Here is a 14708-nt window from a genome sequence, read left to right on the forward strand (position 1 = left end):
CCCGGTGCCCAATAATTGCCAAAAGGGGGGGGGGGGGGGGGGTAGGACGGGAGGGCACGAGCTCCCCCGTATGGAGAGAGGAGCAGCCCTGAAATTGGACAAAGAGGAGCTTTATTTGGGCGGCGGGGCTTTTTAGTGCCTCGCGTATGAACTTTGCCAAACAGTGCGGCGGGGGCAGCGGCCGGCGATGGAGGGGCGAGCGGACGGTAGAGCGGGAGCGGGGGCGCGTTAGGTCTCGGGGAACTGGGAACGGCGAGGCAGCGCCGGAGGATGGGCGGCGCCCCGGGACAGTGAGCGCTCGGGGTGCGGGAAGGGGCGGGGAGGGAGAGAGAGAGGGAGGGGGCGGGGGGGGGCACCGCACCGTGCTGCTGTGGTGTTGTTTTGTTTTGATATTTTTCCAGGTAAGTTTACATGTGCAGTGAAGGATGAGATGGTCAGTTCTGTGTCGATCAATCTCGGTGCTGGGCTGTCGCACGCCGGGCCCACATGCCTTTCCCGGCGAGGGGAAGCGCCAACTTCGCGCTACCGACGCAGGGGCATTGCGTCCGGCCGGCGCCAGGGAGGGCTGTGGCTGCGGTCCCTTATGGGTGAGACGGTGTACCGTCATCCGGGGGCGGAATGGTCGCCGTACACCGTTCAATTGGGTACATATGGATATTAGTATATATATTTCTCCGGGCTCATTTGGGAATGCAGTTGACACTGTTAGATCAAGAGCATTTGCCAGCCACAATTAAGGCGTATTCACGTTTTTTTAAATGCTGAGAGAAATCACTTAAGGACGGAGAACAGTTGTCGGGAATTTGGCGAGATTAGCAGAATCGCCAAACATTTCGCATAAGGCGGGGGCGTTACGTGGTGTCGGAAGAAAAGCACAAGGGGCAGTATTTTAATGGTCGGATATTGCAAATATGGACCGGCAATTAGGACCGGTGATACGCAGACGCGATGCGGGGCCGTGTTGGAGCGGGGCCGCGGCGGTTGCGCTCGGACCGCTGTGTGCGTCATCAGTCGCAGCGACAGCGTTCCCAGATGGGCAGGGCCCTGCCAACCGCATTTGAAGGAGAATAAAATTAAGGATGGCGGAAATTTTTGAGCGGTAAATAACAAGTGATTATGAGGGAGCCTGCGCTGCTGGAAAGTTAAATTTCTGACGCCCGAATGATGTAAACGTTTCTCTAATAATAAACATGTCCTTTTCCAGAGGCGGTAGGTTAAATTGCACAACGGGCCGAGAACGGCGCCGCTCGTGGACGGGAGGCGTGGAGACGTGGAGCGGCTCGCAGGCCGCCCCGGCGGGGCGAGGGCCTCGGTGGGGGAGACGCTCGGTCCCGGGACCCCCGGCCCCGCTCCCAGGCTCCGGGCCCGCGGGGCTAGCCGACGCGCAAGGAAGCCCCGACAGGCTGCCGGGGCCGGGCCCGGGGGAGGGACACGGGGTGAGCGGCGGGGGGGCGCGTGCGGCGCAGGGCGGGAGGCTGGCTTTCAGGGCGTCGGGTTGGCAGGAGGTGCTGAGCTGGGGTGGGGCGGTTCCGCCTGGGGGCAGAAAAGGGGAATAAAACAGAACAAATAGAAGGGAAAAAAAGAGGAGAAATAGAGAAAAGGGGAAAGGGGGAAGAAAAAGAGAAAGGGGGGAAAGGGAATAAAAGGACAGAAGAAAAGGAAAAAGTAGAAAGGAAAAAGATAGAAGAAAAATCGACGAAAAGAAAAAGAAAAGAAGGGAAAAAAAATGATTAAAGAAAGAAGAAATAAAGAAAAATCCGGGAAAACCAAAGAAGAGGACAAAAAAAAAGAAAAAGAAAGAAAGGGAAGAAAGAGGGAAGGAAGAAAAGACGAAGAAGAGGGGCAAAAAGAAAAAGGGAAGAAAAAGAGGCAGGGAGGCTGCCCCCCGCAGCCGATGGTGGATGCGTGGTTGGGCGGGGGGGGGCAGATGCAGGGGGGGGCAGGTTCTGTCTGCGGAAGCCCCCTGCACTGAAGGAGCGGTGAAGAGGAATTCGTTGATCAGAAGCGTGCGGTGCACTTCTTGCTGAGTACAGATAGGTGTTATGGCAACTACAATTGAACGCGGTTGTGTTATGGGCTGTTACGCTCCTCTGCGAGGTTCAGGTGTCGGGTCTCACACACGTGGCTCTTGTAGTCTGCGTCTCGGCTCTCCTGGGGGGCGGGGTAAAAAATGATGGTTGGTCTAAGTTCGAGTACAGCATACCAGAAGAAAGCGCACGGCGAGGAGGTGGCGGGGGGCGACGAGAGGGAACGTTGCCATGGGATCCGTGGGCTCTCCCTGGGGGATCAGCTCTGTGGAGGGCCTAAGCCATTGCAGCCGGGCCCTTCTCCGTGCACCAGAAGGGGGATGTTCTACTGCTCTCAGGGTGAGTGAATCATCTGATGAACAGCAGAAGGTTTTATTCTAATATGTGGTAGTAAAGTCTGGTGACAGCAGGCAAGGGCACTGAGGGCAGCAGAAGTGGGGCAGACGTGGGGGTCCGGGCTGCAGCAGCCAGTGCCCAGAGCATCAGGCCTCCAGCAGGCATTTCATGCCGGTGACACCACTGCATCCCGATGAGCCGATGCAGGGGGGTAAGGAAGCTGGAGCCAGGAATCGGCCACAAGGCACCAGGTGGGAAGCAGCAGGAGCCTTATGCTTTGGAGCACCCCCACAGAGGTGCCCTCCTCCAGTCGGACACAGCTGCCTTCAGGAGGTTGTATTTAAATCCGTGAGTCAAAGTGTTTAATCCCTGCCACTGCCATGGAGAAGAGAGACAGGAGGGCGATGCTGTGGCTGTGGCCTCACCCAAGGACACCGTTGGTGCCCCAGTTACACTCAAGGAGTGCGCAGCCTGTCCCACAATAACAAGCAATTGGGCCCTGAAGTATGTATGGACAGGAGAACGCATAACAGCTTCTTCCCTGAAACTGCGCAGTGTGGTTCGGGATGTTCCCTTTCTCTCACTGATCGGAGGATTACAGCTCAGAGTTTAAGTGGTTGTTTTTTAGAAGTATTTGCAGGGCACCTGCACAGCATTCTCACACTCTGACGTACATCTAATGGGTTATGGCTGAATCGCGGCTCACCGTTGCAGAACGGATGGACAGAGGCTTTGGCTCAGGTGTGTGACAGTGCGAACCACAGCTGAGGCTGGTAGTTGGCGGTATTGGGGCGGCCACTAGAGTGCCGAGAGTTCGGTGCCGCTCCCACCAGGCCTGTAAGGCAATCAGGTCGTCTTGGAGACAGCGCAAGATTAGGGACATATAATTGTGATCCGGCTGAAGACATGAACAGTCAAGTCTGCAAGAAAAAGTATTGGGCCGATCACCCCAGGTAAGTGTGAACGGTGTATCTAAAAAGCACCTGAAAACCCCTGGTGTTGTCATGGGACAAACAGGGATACGCTCTCCAACCTGGGGAGACTCTCTTACTGAAACAAGAGCTCGTAGTGGGGGTTGAACGCGAGACGGGGTTTTCCCGTCCGTTCCTACCAGACCCGTAGGATGTTGATTGAGGAGCTGGCGCCAACCTCCCTCGCCGTTGTCTGCAATTGCAGAACATATCGGCCACTGCGGGAGATCGCACGCTGCAGTACGGCGGCAGAAAATGAATGAAAGAGAGCTCACCTTGCTGGTGGGTGCTCAGAGAGGTGATGGTTCACCCACTGGGGTTGCTGCTACCCCACGGGGGGCAGCTTCAAGCATACTGTGGGCAAGGTGCCTTGTTTCAGAGTCCTGACGAAGACGGGCGTCTTAGTGATGGGTAGTCAAAGGTGCTGCAAAATAGGGCCTGAACTTGGAATAAAAGTATCATAAGCACGATTATATGCTGGGCTGAAAGACAAGGTCAGGAGGACAATCCAAAATGTTCAACAGGACTAGTTAGGTGTGATGGATTGTCCTAGACAGAGCTGTCCGAGGTGATACATCCCAAAAACTGAAAAAAAGAGGATGGAATGTCTAGGTTGGAGTCATTGTGCAGCTGCGTGGACCAGAACCTGAGGGCAGCGCAAACAGGAAAAGTGCAGTTGTCTGTCCGGCATGGATTGGGGTGTGTGTGGTGATGCGCAGGTGGGCGGATTGCGGAGGTTGCAGAAGCTTGGGTTAGGAATCAGTGGGTCCAGAGGCGACTCGGGTCGCCTTGACGGGTCACAGTCACTGGTCTGCGGGAAAGGACGGGGGCTGGCTTGCAGACCTTGGAAGTCCTGGTGGGGGGTCGCTTGATGTCAGGGAGAGGCAGGATGCGGGTCTCAGAGGCCCCATGGGACGGGTAGCAGCACAGTCAGGCCAGACTGGGTTCAAAGCGAGCGCAGAGCTGGTGGCTGAGGGACAACCCTGTGCGGGTGCGCGCAGGGCGGCGTGCTGGACCTCCGACAGTGATGGTCGGTCTTTGGTGCGGACAGCAGCTGGGACAATACACAAGGGTAGCAGGAAACTCCAGCGCGGTTCCCTGCCTTCCTTCCCGTCCGGCCCTGGCCGGCCCCCGTCCGCGGCCCTGCCCGGCCCGAGCCCGCCCGTCCGGGTTCCACGGCCCTTCCTTCCGGCCGGCGTCCCTGGCCGCGGGCCGTGGGCCGGCCGGGCCGTCCGTCCCGGCCGTGCCCGGGCCGGCTGCCGGCCCTTTTCCGCGGCCGGCGCTTCCCTTCCCTTCCCTTCCCTTCCCTTCCCTTCCCGTCTACAAAACTATTTTGACACCCTACTTAAAAATCCAGTCATTGCCTGTGATAAATAGTGGACTTTGAGGATCTACATTTTGCATGTAGACCCTCCAGAGACTGCTCCGTGCCGAGCCTTATGTATCTAGAAATCTGAGGCAGTATACTTTTCCTTCGTATCTGTTTCTGTTTACCTAAAAGATCAGAGCTCCTATTTGTGTTTTCATTGTGTTTCAGTGTTTGCGTTGGGGCCGGTGAGTAACCATGTTCTGCTCTTTTGAAAGGCTTGAAGCAGAGCGCCGGTTGCTGTTACTTCTGGGTTGCAGCACTGGAGAAAAGGTGCAGTTTTCTTCAGGTTCATCTCTGATGAGGGAGGAAGAAACTTGTTCTACTGCCTTTAACTTATTTTGGTGGGGTCTTGCGAGATTCCTAGTGGCAGTGCTCACTGCATCGGGATAGTTAGAGTGAGTTTGGATGGGAAGTAAGCAAAGGAATAGCATGCACATACACTAGAGTGCTTCTGTCCCACACCTGCAATATTTCTTTTCTGTTACTTGCAGGTGAGACATCCCTTCTGCTTGACATTGTGTCACATCAGAGCGTTTTTGGGCAGTGTGGCTGTGAGGCACACAGATTAACCAAGAAAGCCGCTCACAGCTGAATTAAATGCTGGCTTCTCTCACAGGACTTTGGTGCAATGCTTTTTTTTTTTTCTCCCGCTCCTGGATTAATGTAATTAAATGACAACCTCAGCTCTTGTGAGAAATAAAAAATACCGTTTCTATACATCACGATGCTGGAGGGACACTTTAAAAAGTGATTTGACGTTCCCCTTAAATGTGCAGCGACCAACAGAGAAATAAAATGAAACCCACATTTGTTATTAGGAAAAATCTTGAAACTTTTAGCCGTGCTTGTCATTTTTAAAACTGACTTATGATTTAGATGAGACGTTAAGAACAGCTTTTTAATGGAAAGATGGGAAGCGCGAGAATAGATTGCCTGGAGTGGCAGTGGGAGGATTTGTAAAGTGGTCGGACAAATGTCTGCCAGAACGTGGCAGCTGCAGCCCACCCAGCCCCATGCAGAGGACACACCAGGACCCCTCTGTGCCCCTATGGACAGGGGCTGTCACACCTGGGATTGCTCCCTGTCCAGTGCTGCCTTTCCGCTTGACTTCTCTGTGCTTACTTTTTGGGCATAAGCAGCTCCTCTGGGCAGCCAGGAGCAAGGCAGGGGGTCACCTTCTCTGCACACGTTATACATGAATAAACACCTTCCTAGGATTACTTAACCCAAGTCCGCTGTGTGCCTGTTTCCCTGCTGACACACCATTAGCATCTGAAGCATCTATATTTCCCGAATTGCACAGAGATAACTTATCGCTCCAGCTGCTTATCTCAGACCTGCCCCGTGGATCCAGGGGAAAGATTTCCCCTTTAGCACTAACAACGGGTGCCTGATGCTTACTTTGAAATGTCCCTCCTCCTTTAGAAAAGGAGTGGTGGGATTCTTGCCCGGCACATTTTGCATCTCTCTCTCCATCTCTGTGCCCATCCAGCCGGGTTTATCACTGTCAGAGCACTGGCCCAGGCCTTGCTGGCAGTGCAAGCTGTTCCATGAAAGATTTGCCCTTGAAAGTTTGGGATGTGTCAGGAGTGTGTCCATATTTAATGCAGGCGTGCGGCTGAGGCAGTGGGCTGGGTGGGGTCAGCTGTGTGCTCAGGAAACTCTTCTGGAAACTGCTGGATGTGGAGTAGAGGAAGGACTGTCTGTCTCATCGCCTTTTTGTGCCTCTTTTTTCTCTCAGCGGCTCCTCTGGCTTACAGGCCAGCACTTGTTATGTTCTGCAGAGGTTCACATTCTGCAGAAAAGTCAGCAGGCAAAAGAACCCATAACAGTTAGCATGACAGCAGGAGGTATGAATGGGATGGTTGCACACAGCAGGTGTCTGTCCACAGTCCCCTGCCACCAAGGGCAGTTTGGTGCTGGCAACATCCAAGGGCAGCCAGACAAAGCCTCATTTCATGAGCAGGGTATAGAAAAAACTCTCCCCACTTGCTCTCTCCTGCCTTAGGTCATTTTGCTTCAAATGAGGGCATGGGGAGTGAGGTTAAAGTGCAAAGGCTGGCCAGGATGTCTGACCTGTCTGGAATAGTGTTCCTTGCAGCTCTAAGCCAGCAGTATGTAGTTACCTGCAGCTCCCCACTGCTGAGCTGCAGTAACACAAGATGAAAGGCAGCTTCAGGTTGTGCCAGGGGAGGTTCGATTTGGATAACTGGAATAATTTCTTCTCATGGAGAGTGGTGAGGCACTGGCATGGGCTGCACAGGGAGGTAGTAGTCACCATCCCTGGAGGTGTTCAAAAAGTGTGTGGATGTGGCACTGAGAGGTATGGCTAGTGGGCATGGTGGGGGTGGGCTGGTGCACTAGGAGATCTTAGAGGTGTTTTCCAACAGGAATGATTCTGCCTTTCTGTGAACACTAGGTGTCCCACTGCAGGTGCCACCAAGTGCCATCTTTCCACAGGGCCCCCAGACCGCTTGTGTCTGTGCACATGCACTTGGACCATGATGCTCACCCAGTCTTAAAGGGTGATCAGACACAAGCAGTGCTTCTGGGAGCTGCTGGCTTAGCCATCATCCCTGTGGTTGTGCGAGCCCTCAGGGTTGGCTGGCTTGTCTGGGGCTTACTTGGGGTACCTTCCTGCTTAGGAGCGCCGCAGCTTTCTTACCACAGTTTCAGCTAAGAAAATAGACAAGTTTCAACAGAGGAGGAAGAGCAAGGTAAAAAGCAGAACATTACTCTTGCCATCCTGAGCACCAATATTTCTAAATCACATGCTTCGTCATGTCATGAAACCTTATCAGAAGCTGCACATAACTAACCACGGAATCTAGATTCACTGGCTTGAATTTTATTGTAAGAGATACCAGGAGCATGAAAGACACCCTGTTGCTATCACCTACAGATAAATTCCTTGATGTTTTTCATCATGAGATTCTGCTTCCTCTTGCTTATGTAGCTTCGCCATCTGTCTCGATTTGACTGTTTCAGTGCTCGATGTTTTCAGCCAGAGCAAGATCCAGGAGACAAGTGAAAATATAAGCAACCCATCTTTCATTTCAGAGCAGAAGTTCTTAAAGTTTGCAGAGTTGCAAAGTTTGCAAGGGAAGACTTGATGATACAGTGGGAAAGCTAAACCACCTCAAAAGGCAAATGCAGGCACCCGCTTTTACTGTTATTGGAAAAATCCTGGTTTTACAGCTAATCTGTGAGCCTTTTTGTGCATGGCTTGATTTGTAGTTTCTTAATGATTGGTACTGGCAGCGTTGTTTATAGCCCTGCCAGACTTTTAACAATGAAACATTTCCCCCCCCCCTCCCCCCTCTCCCCCTCCATCTAGTCTCTGTCTCAAAGCAAACTATCCTGGAAGTACTCAATTTGGTGCCTCAGTCATTTCAGCGAATGAAATTAAGGGAAAATGATATATGTGAACATCCTCAAAATTGCAGTTATTTCTTTGGGAAGATCTAGCACAGCACGCTCTCAAACTGAAACTCGGAATTTTGAAGGGCAGGGAAATGCCTTAAGCCAGATTCTAATGTTTCTGAAAATGTTTGGGAACAGACAGATGCTGCTTTAGTCTTTGCTACACACAGTCCCTGCAGACCCCGTACGAAATTACTGTGCTTCAGCCTCTCCCTTCATCTGATCACAGCCAGATCATGGATGGAGAAGAGACCCCAGTCCAGTGGATTAGGTAAGGATTTCCCTGCAATCTCTCTTTGTGCTTACTTTGTATTTCTGTGTTTCTGGGGAAGGGAACTGCCAGTAGGGATCTCTCTCTTGTGGTTTATGTACCATTTTTATGGGATGGTGCTGGGATACAGAGAAGGGGAGAGTACCAGAAAAATGCGGAAAGATGGAGAAAGGTTTCAGATGGGGGAAAAGAGGAGAAAGGAAGAAGTAGGCTAGGGACTGGATGAGCCTATGAGGACAAGAAGAGCATTGGAGGCTGAAGTATGAGGCTGGAAGGGGACAGAGGGAGGCCAAGTACTCATGGCTCGCTGCAGGACCCAGGACAGGACCCATGAGTGTCCCTTTCACCAGTGATGTTCTGATCTGTAACAGCACACCCACCAGCCTTGCCTATGCTCCCGTACACCTCTAGAAGCACTACATAAAGTATACCAGCCTACTACTGCCACTAGGTGCCATTAGTTCAAGCAAATAGTGCCACAGAGCTAATTGTGAGTGAAGGACATGTTTCTTCATAAACTTCTCCTCCAGAATTTCATCTGTCTGTGAGGTAAGGAGGTTCAATAATTGAGCCTTCAAAAGTTACACCATGCCATAATTAAATTTCTCGTCCAGATCAAATTTGCTGATATCACATAGCTAGCCCCAGCTGACCACTGCTGGGCATCCAAATTGGAGCGATCACTCATGGAAAGTTTGATTAAGTGACCAGATGTTTTTTTAAAAAGGTTTTATTTGCACATGGCAACAAGAAATAACAACCATGTGTTTTCATCCCAAAGTCTCCCTCATAACGTGTGTAAGATTTGTGATTCATTGTTGAATGTCATCACGCCTCCCCAGCTTAGGAAATCTGATCTGTCACTTGCCAGTGCAGAATCTCATTGCAGCCATCAATTTATTTATTTATTTATGTATTTCTTTATTTTTGGCTGGGAGTGAAACGAACCATCACCTTTGTGCTTCTTCATAGGTGAGAATGCAGAACAGCTCTATGCAATGCAGTGTTGAGTTCTCCTCGCTGGATCCTTCCAGACTTCCAGACGGCTCCAGATGAGCCGTGGGTACCAGTCCATGTTATGTTGCTCTCTGTCAAGCCTCTGAGACACAAGGATGCCAGAAACCTGGAGAAACTTCCAATAGCCCATCAAGCCCATGGGCGCAAAGCAGATCTGAGTGTTCTAACTCCCCTTTCTGTCAAGCTCTAAGATGGCAATCTGAGGTGGTCAGAGTGAGCATAGCTCTTGGGAACAAAGTCTTTTTTTCCCCCTTGCCGTATGTGCTTAATAATTTCCAGTGAGGACACAGCAAAGGCAAAAGTCTTGGTTGTACACTGAATATTGATCAGACTGTTCTGCACCTACTAATTCTTAAGCAGAGATGAGCCGTTTCTGTACGGGGGAAAATTAGGTAGGTTGGTTCATTCACATTTAAAACATAATCTTACAGAAGTGCATTCTCCCCACTACCTACAGCTCCCCTACCTCCATCCTTACACGACACAACCTGAGCTCCTGCAGTACCTGCAGAACACGCTGCAATCTGCTCAACTGTAATAGAGAGCATTTCTGAAATTAATTATCTAGAAACAAATTTCAGATGACTGTTCCACATAAGACAGAGGAAAAGAATTATTGTGGAGGAATGACAAATTTTGTAAGCATTCCCATTGTGCTCTGTGATGCAGCCTCCACATCCTCCCCCACTCCCCTGTGCAAATGAAGATGTAATAGAAACGAAAGCGATGCTCCTCACAAGATGTAGGTACGTGCCTCATTTCCAGCAGGTGCACAGCGCCGGCCGTCTGATATGCCCTGCATTCAGCATGCCTGCAAATTTTTGCTGTATCAAGACCTACGGGCGTGCTGTGCTGAACCTTCTGAGCTGTGAATGTGAGTGTAGGACCCAGACCCTCAGGGCTGCCTGGCCCTGCAGAGCTGCCACCCAGCTCTGATTTCTCTCGCATGCTAGAAGAGCTCTCGTTCCCCTCCAGTGATTCTTCAGTATGCTGGCTGCGATTGGGCGTTGTAAAAAGCTAAATAGTAAGTCAGTGTTCAACATAACATTTTAACTGTTCCCGATGTTCATTTATTTTTTCCTTTGAGTAAAAAGAGACCCTTGTAAAAGTAAATACAGTTTGCTTTAAAGTGTCTATGCAGGCAAATCGAGTTTACTGTCTTTCGCCCTGATGTCGTATACATCAGTGAGGGTGGGGATGGTTTGAACGAGTCTTAAGAAAAAAAAGAAGAAGAAATGACAAGAAAAGACAAATTGAAAGCTGTTTGCTGACAGGTGTAGATGGGCTGGGATAACAAGGATTATATTCCAAAATCTAATATGAAGATGGTTTATATCTATCCCTTGCCAAAATTAAAAGAAGGAAATCTGATCGGCAGGGTAGGCAGCTGACTTTGACCCAAAGAAAGACTTATGGAATGAAATGCCATTTGCATCCTTTCCCTTTTCTGCCATCTCAAAGTGGTAATGAATAGTGCAATAGAAAAGAAGTGGCAGCGGAATGGCTCATTTAAAAACTTTTTTACATTAATCTCATTTCAAAAGGAATAAAGTAAGAAACTGAAGGTAAACAGTTGTGTTTAATATATAAAAAGCATATGAAATGAGCCTTAAGATTTATGTTTTTATGTATATGTGTTTATTCCTCTTTGATGACTGTAAAATACATAAGAATGAAAAAGAGACCTTCATTTTTTTCCCCAAGCATTTTATATGCATCTCTTTTTCTAAGGCTTCCTGGTGCCAGAAATCACTTGCAATATACATGATACAGGGCTTTGCTGCGATACACAATTTTACTAAATAACAGAGTAAATAGAAGACTGTATGTGCAGTAAATGGGACCGAAGCATTATGTAGTGTAGGAAAAATCAAACAGCCTGTCTACCTCTGGCTGTGGCATTTGCCTTCTGTAATAAAATGCTCAATTATTTTGCTGTTGGCCTCACAGGCCACCCAGAAGCGGGGGACATTCAGGCTGACTGACCACAACCACCTCTGTCCCTGGGGCCATTTCTAAAGCAGTATCACCAGCTGGAGACAGGCATGCGCAGCCAGGCTGCATCTCGCAGGCTGAGCCAGCGCTGGGAAGAAGCCGAGCTCTGGACATACACATAGGAAGTCCTACCCTCAGTGATGGCCCCGGGATTATTGCTGCTGACCTCAAGGCTTCTCCTCCTGACCAGAGAAGTCGATACTTAAAACTGAAACCTTTGGATAAATTTTTGAATAAAGCTTACCACGTCCACAGCTACGTGCTAATACATCCATCTGCTTGCTGTGCTTCTGTTCATATGCAAAATGATGGAAAAAGCGCATTCTTAAGGACACTTGCAGGCTGTACAATGCCGTGCTGAAGCTTTTATTACATCGATTCAACTACTTTCCATAGGTTATGCAAAGTAATCTTTCCATATCTCACTGAATTTGCATCCTGGGAGTGATTGATACTCTGTGCGATGGGGCTGACTTCACTTTCCCACCACACAGGTGTGTGATGAATCCCAGTTTGAGGTGTGCTATTATTTACTGCCAAGGTTATTTCATAAATTCAGTTTCACACTTCTAATTCAGGCTTGCATGCTTTCGGAGAGGAGGGCTCTGTTATTAAGTCATCATTTCTGGAGAAAACTAAGCCAAACTAAAAGGCACCAGTAATAGATTGGTTTTATTCCACTCCATAAATGTGTGAAGTATTGTTTTATTGTACATTAAAAGTGTGATTATGTGTTATGGTGTCTTTGGATCATGCCAATGGATGAGCGCCACTTTTCATTGCTAGCTTTAATCTGGGTGTAGATCACTTTTAGTTTTCTAGAAGATTTGTTGGCAGGAATGCGAAAACATTTAAACCCCCAAATTAGAAAGGTGGAAAAAAACCTCTAAAACTGCCCGACAGTTTAGTGTTAATTTTCAGAATGTCTGAATATTGGCATATAGATATCACTTGCCAGCACTTCTATTCAGCAACTCTTTTCCTTTCTAGCAGCCAGGAAATGATGAGGCTTCCTAGAGAAGACATGCTGTTACTGCTGGCTATTCAGTAGCAGCCACTTGATCCCTCGTTTTTGCTTTACAACAGGAAAAGTTTTTGCTGTTGGTTGGGGAGTGGTAGAAGCTGGTCAAGAATATGTGCCTGCCTAGCCACTGCAAAGCAGGAAAGCAAGGCAGAAATGCTAGAAGCAGGAGAGATATCTGGTTTTCTTCTAGCCTAGAAGGTTAGAAGGGATGATAACACTATTGTTGGGTTAAACAGCTCTTTTTTGCACGTTATTCCTCAGCTCAGCATGGAATAGCCTGCCTACTTATTTGCTCTTGATTGATCTAGAGTCTTTCAGACAGATGAAGAGCAGAATCATCCCCATCTTTTTGTTATTTGAGGTATAAATTGCACAGTACAGTAGTATATATATAAATATACATATATATATATATTTATTTTGTTTTAATTTTAAACCTTTATTTAGAGCACTTAGGATGGTTGTGTCTCGAATCTCTGTTCTGCAACAGTTTTGCTTCTGTATTCTTGTTACTTGAGTGGGCTGTCTCTGTCTATGCAGGCTCTTTCTGGTTTGCCTTGTCTTTGGTGAATGTGATTGCAGCTGTGCTATTGCATGGCTCCAGCTGTACAATGAAAACCAAACAGCATTGCTCAAGACAATGAGCTGGATGATCAAGACAGGAAACAACATGAAGTTCGTATGTGCTTTTGTCCTTCTGCTAAGTCTGCCCTCACCAGCATCCCTTGCTAAGTTGTATCAAATGCAGACTCCCAGGTATGTCTATTACAATGATTATTTGAATCTTTAATGCTCTTCCTTAAGTTGTTGTCCCAAATATTCCATGACAGAAAATTCACTCTACTGTTTTAAAGGATAAAATGAATTAAGATTTCAGCTGACCTCCTCCCTCTTTTCCTACGTACTGCTTCAAGCATATAACCCTTTGAACAGGCCTCACCTGTTTTCCATACCTAAATCACACCAAGAGCTTTTTGTATGAATACAGAAAATCTACATTTCCAGCAGTTATGGCTCACTTGACATCTCTTCTCCAGAGCTGAGAGTAACCTTTGTGATTACTCCAACCATGACTAAGTTCCATTCTCTACTTTCTCCTTATTTTCATAAATATGATAGCTGGATGAAATGTCTCATAGTCTTCTTGATACTCTTCTTGATAGGAACCTCTGCCAGCCAATTATATTATGCCTGACTCCTAAGGAATATGCTGCTCTTGGAGGCTGAAGCCTTGACTTCAAGCTGTAATACAGTGTAGTTGAAACAGGCCCAGCAAGGAATGAGAATCGTTTGAATTGGAAGGGAACACTAAAGGTCATCTAGTCCTGCATCAAACATCTGCAGCTCAGTCAGGATACTCAGAGCCTGGTCCAGGACCTTGAATGTCTTGAAGGAGGGGGCATCCACCACCTCCCTGGGCAACCTGTTCCAGTGCCTCACCAGCCTTGTTGTAAAAGAGCTTCTTCCCTACATCCAATCTAAATCTCCCTCCTTTAGATTGAAACCATTTATCTTGTCCTGTCTGACACCTTCCTTCTTATTTTAGGTATTGAAAGGCTTCTCTCAGGTATCTCTGGAGCCTTCTCCAGGCTGAACAGCCCCAGCTTTTTCACCCTGTTCTTATAGGAAAGGTGTTCCATCCCTTGGTTCAGTTTTGTGGCCCTCCTCTGGGCATACTCTAACAGGTCCATATCTCTCCTGTACTGAGAACTCCATGTCTGGATGCAGCACTCCAGATATGTCTCACCAGTGCAGAGCAGAGGAGCAGGATCACCTCCCTCGCCCTGCTGGCCACAATTCTTTTGATGCAGCCCAGGATACAGTTGGCTTTCTGAGCTGAGAGGGCACATTGTTGGCTCATATTGAGCTTCCCATCCATTAATACCCAGATCCTTTTCAGTATATCCTCCTGCTTGTACTGATACTGGGGGTTACCATGACCCAGGTGTAACATGTTGCACTTGCATTCATTGAACCTCACAAGGTTCATCTGGCCCACTGTTCAAGCCTTTCTAGGTCCCTCTGGTGTGTTGAGTGCACCACACAGCTTGGTGTTATCTACAAAGTTGCTGAGGGCGCACTCAATCTCACTGTCAGTACTATTGATAAAGGTGCTAAATAGCTCCAGTTCCACTACTGACCCCCGAGGGACACCACTCAACACATCTCCATACAGTCATTGAGCCACTGACTGCCACTCTCTGCATGCAATCTCATAACCAGTTTTTCCAGTCTGAGAAGAAGGATGTTATGGGGGACCGTGTTAAAGGCCTAT

At 48.7% G+C, this 14708-nt stretch overlaps 1 long non-coding RNA gene across 3 annotated transcripts in view; it reads left to right on the forward strand.

Moving 5' to 3' along the window:
* Positions 1 to 12760, forward strand: part of LOC107311909 — a 17057-nt gene extending 4297 nt beyond the window's left edge. Inside the window, exons 2-3 of one of the 3 annotated variants that reach the window (XR_004306683.1) lie at positions 4919 to 8397; positions 9370 to 12760. This is a non-coding gene — a long non-coding RNA (uncharacterized LOC107311909). Of the gene's footprint in view, positions 1 to 4918 lie in introns of all 3 variants that reach the window. The other 2 variants (XR_004306685.1, XR_004306684.1) reach the window with 2 other exon arrangements.
* The last annotated feature ends 1948 nt before the right edge of the window (positions 12761 to 14708 follow it).

Source organism: Coturnix japonica, chromosome 3 (assembly GCF_001577835.2).
Source record: "Coturnix japonica isolate 7356 chromosome 3, Coturnix japonica 2.1, whole genome shotgun sequence".
Lineage (NCBI taxonomy): Eukaryota > Metazoa > Chordata > Aves > Galliformes > Phasianidae > Coturnix > Coturnix japonica.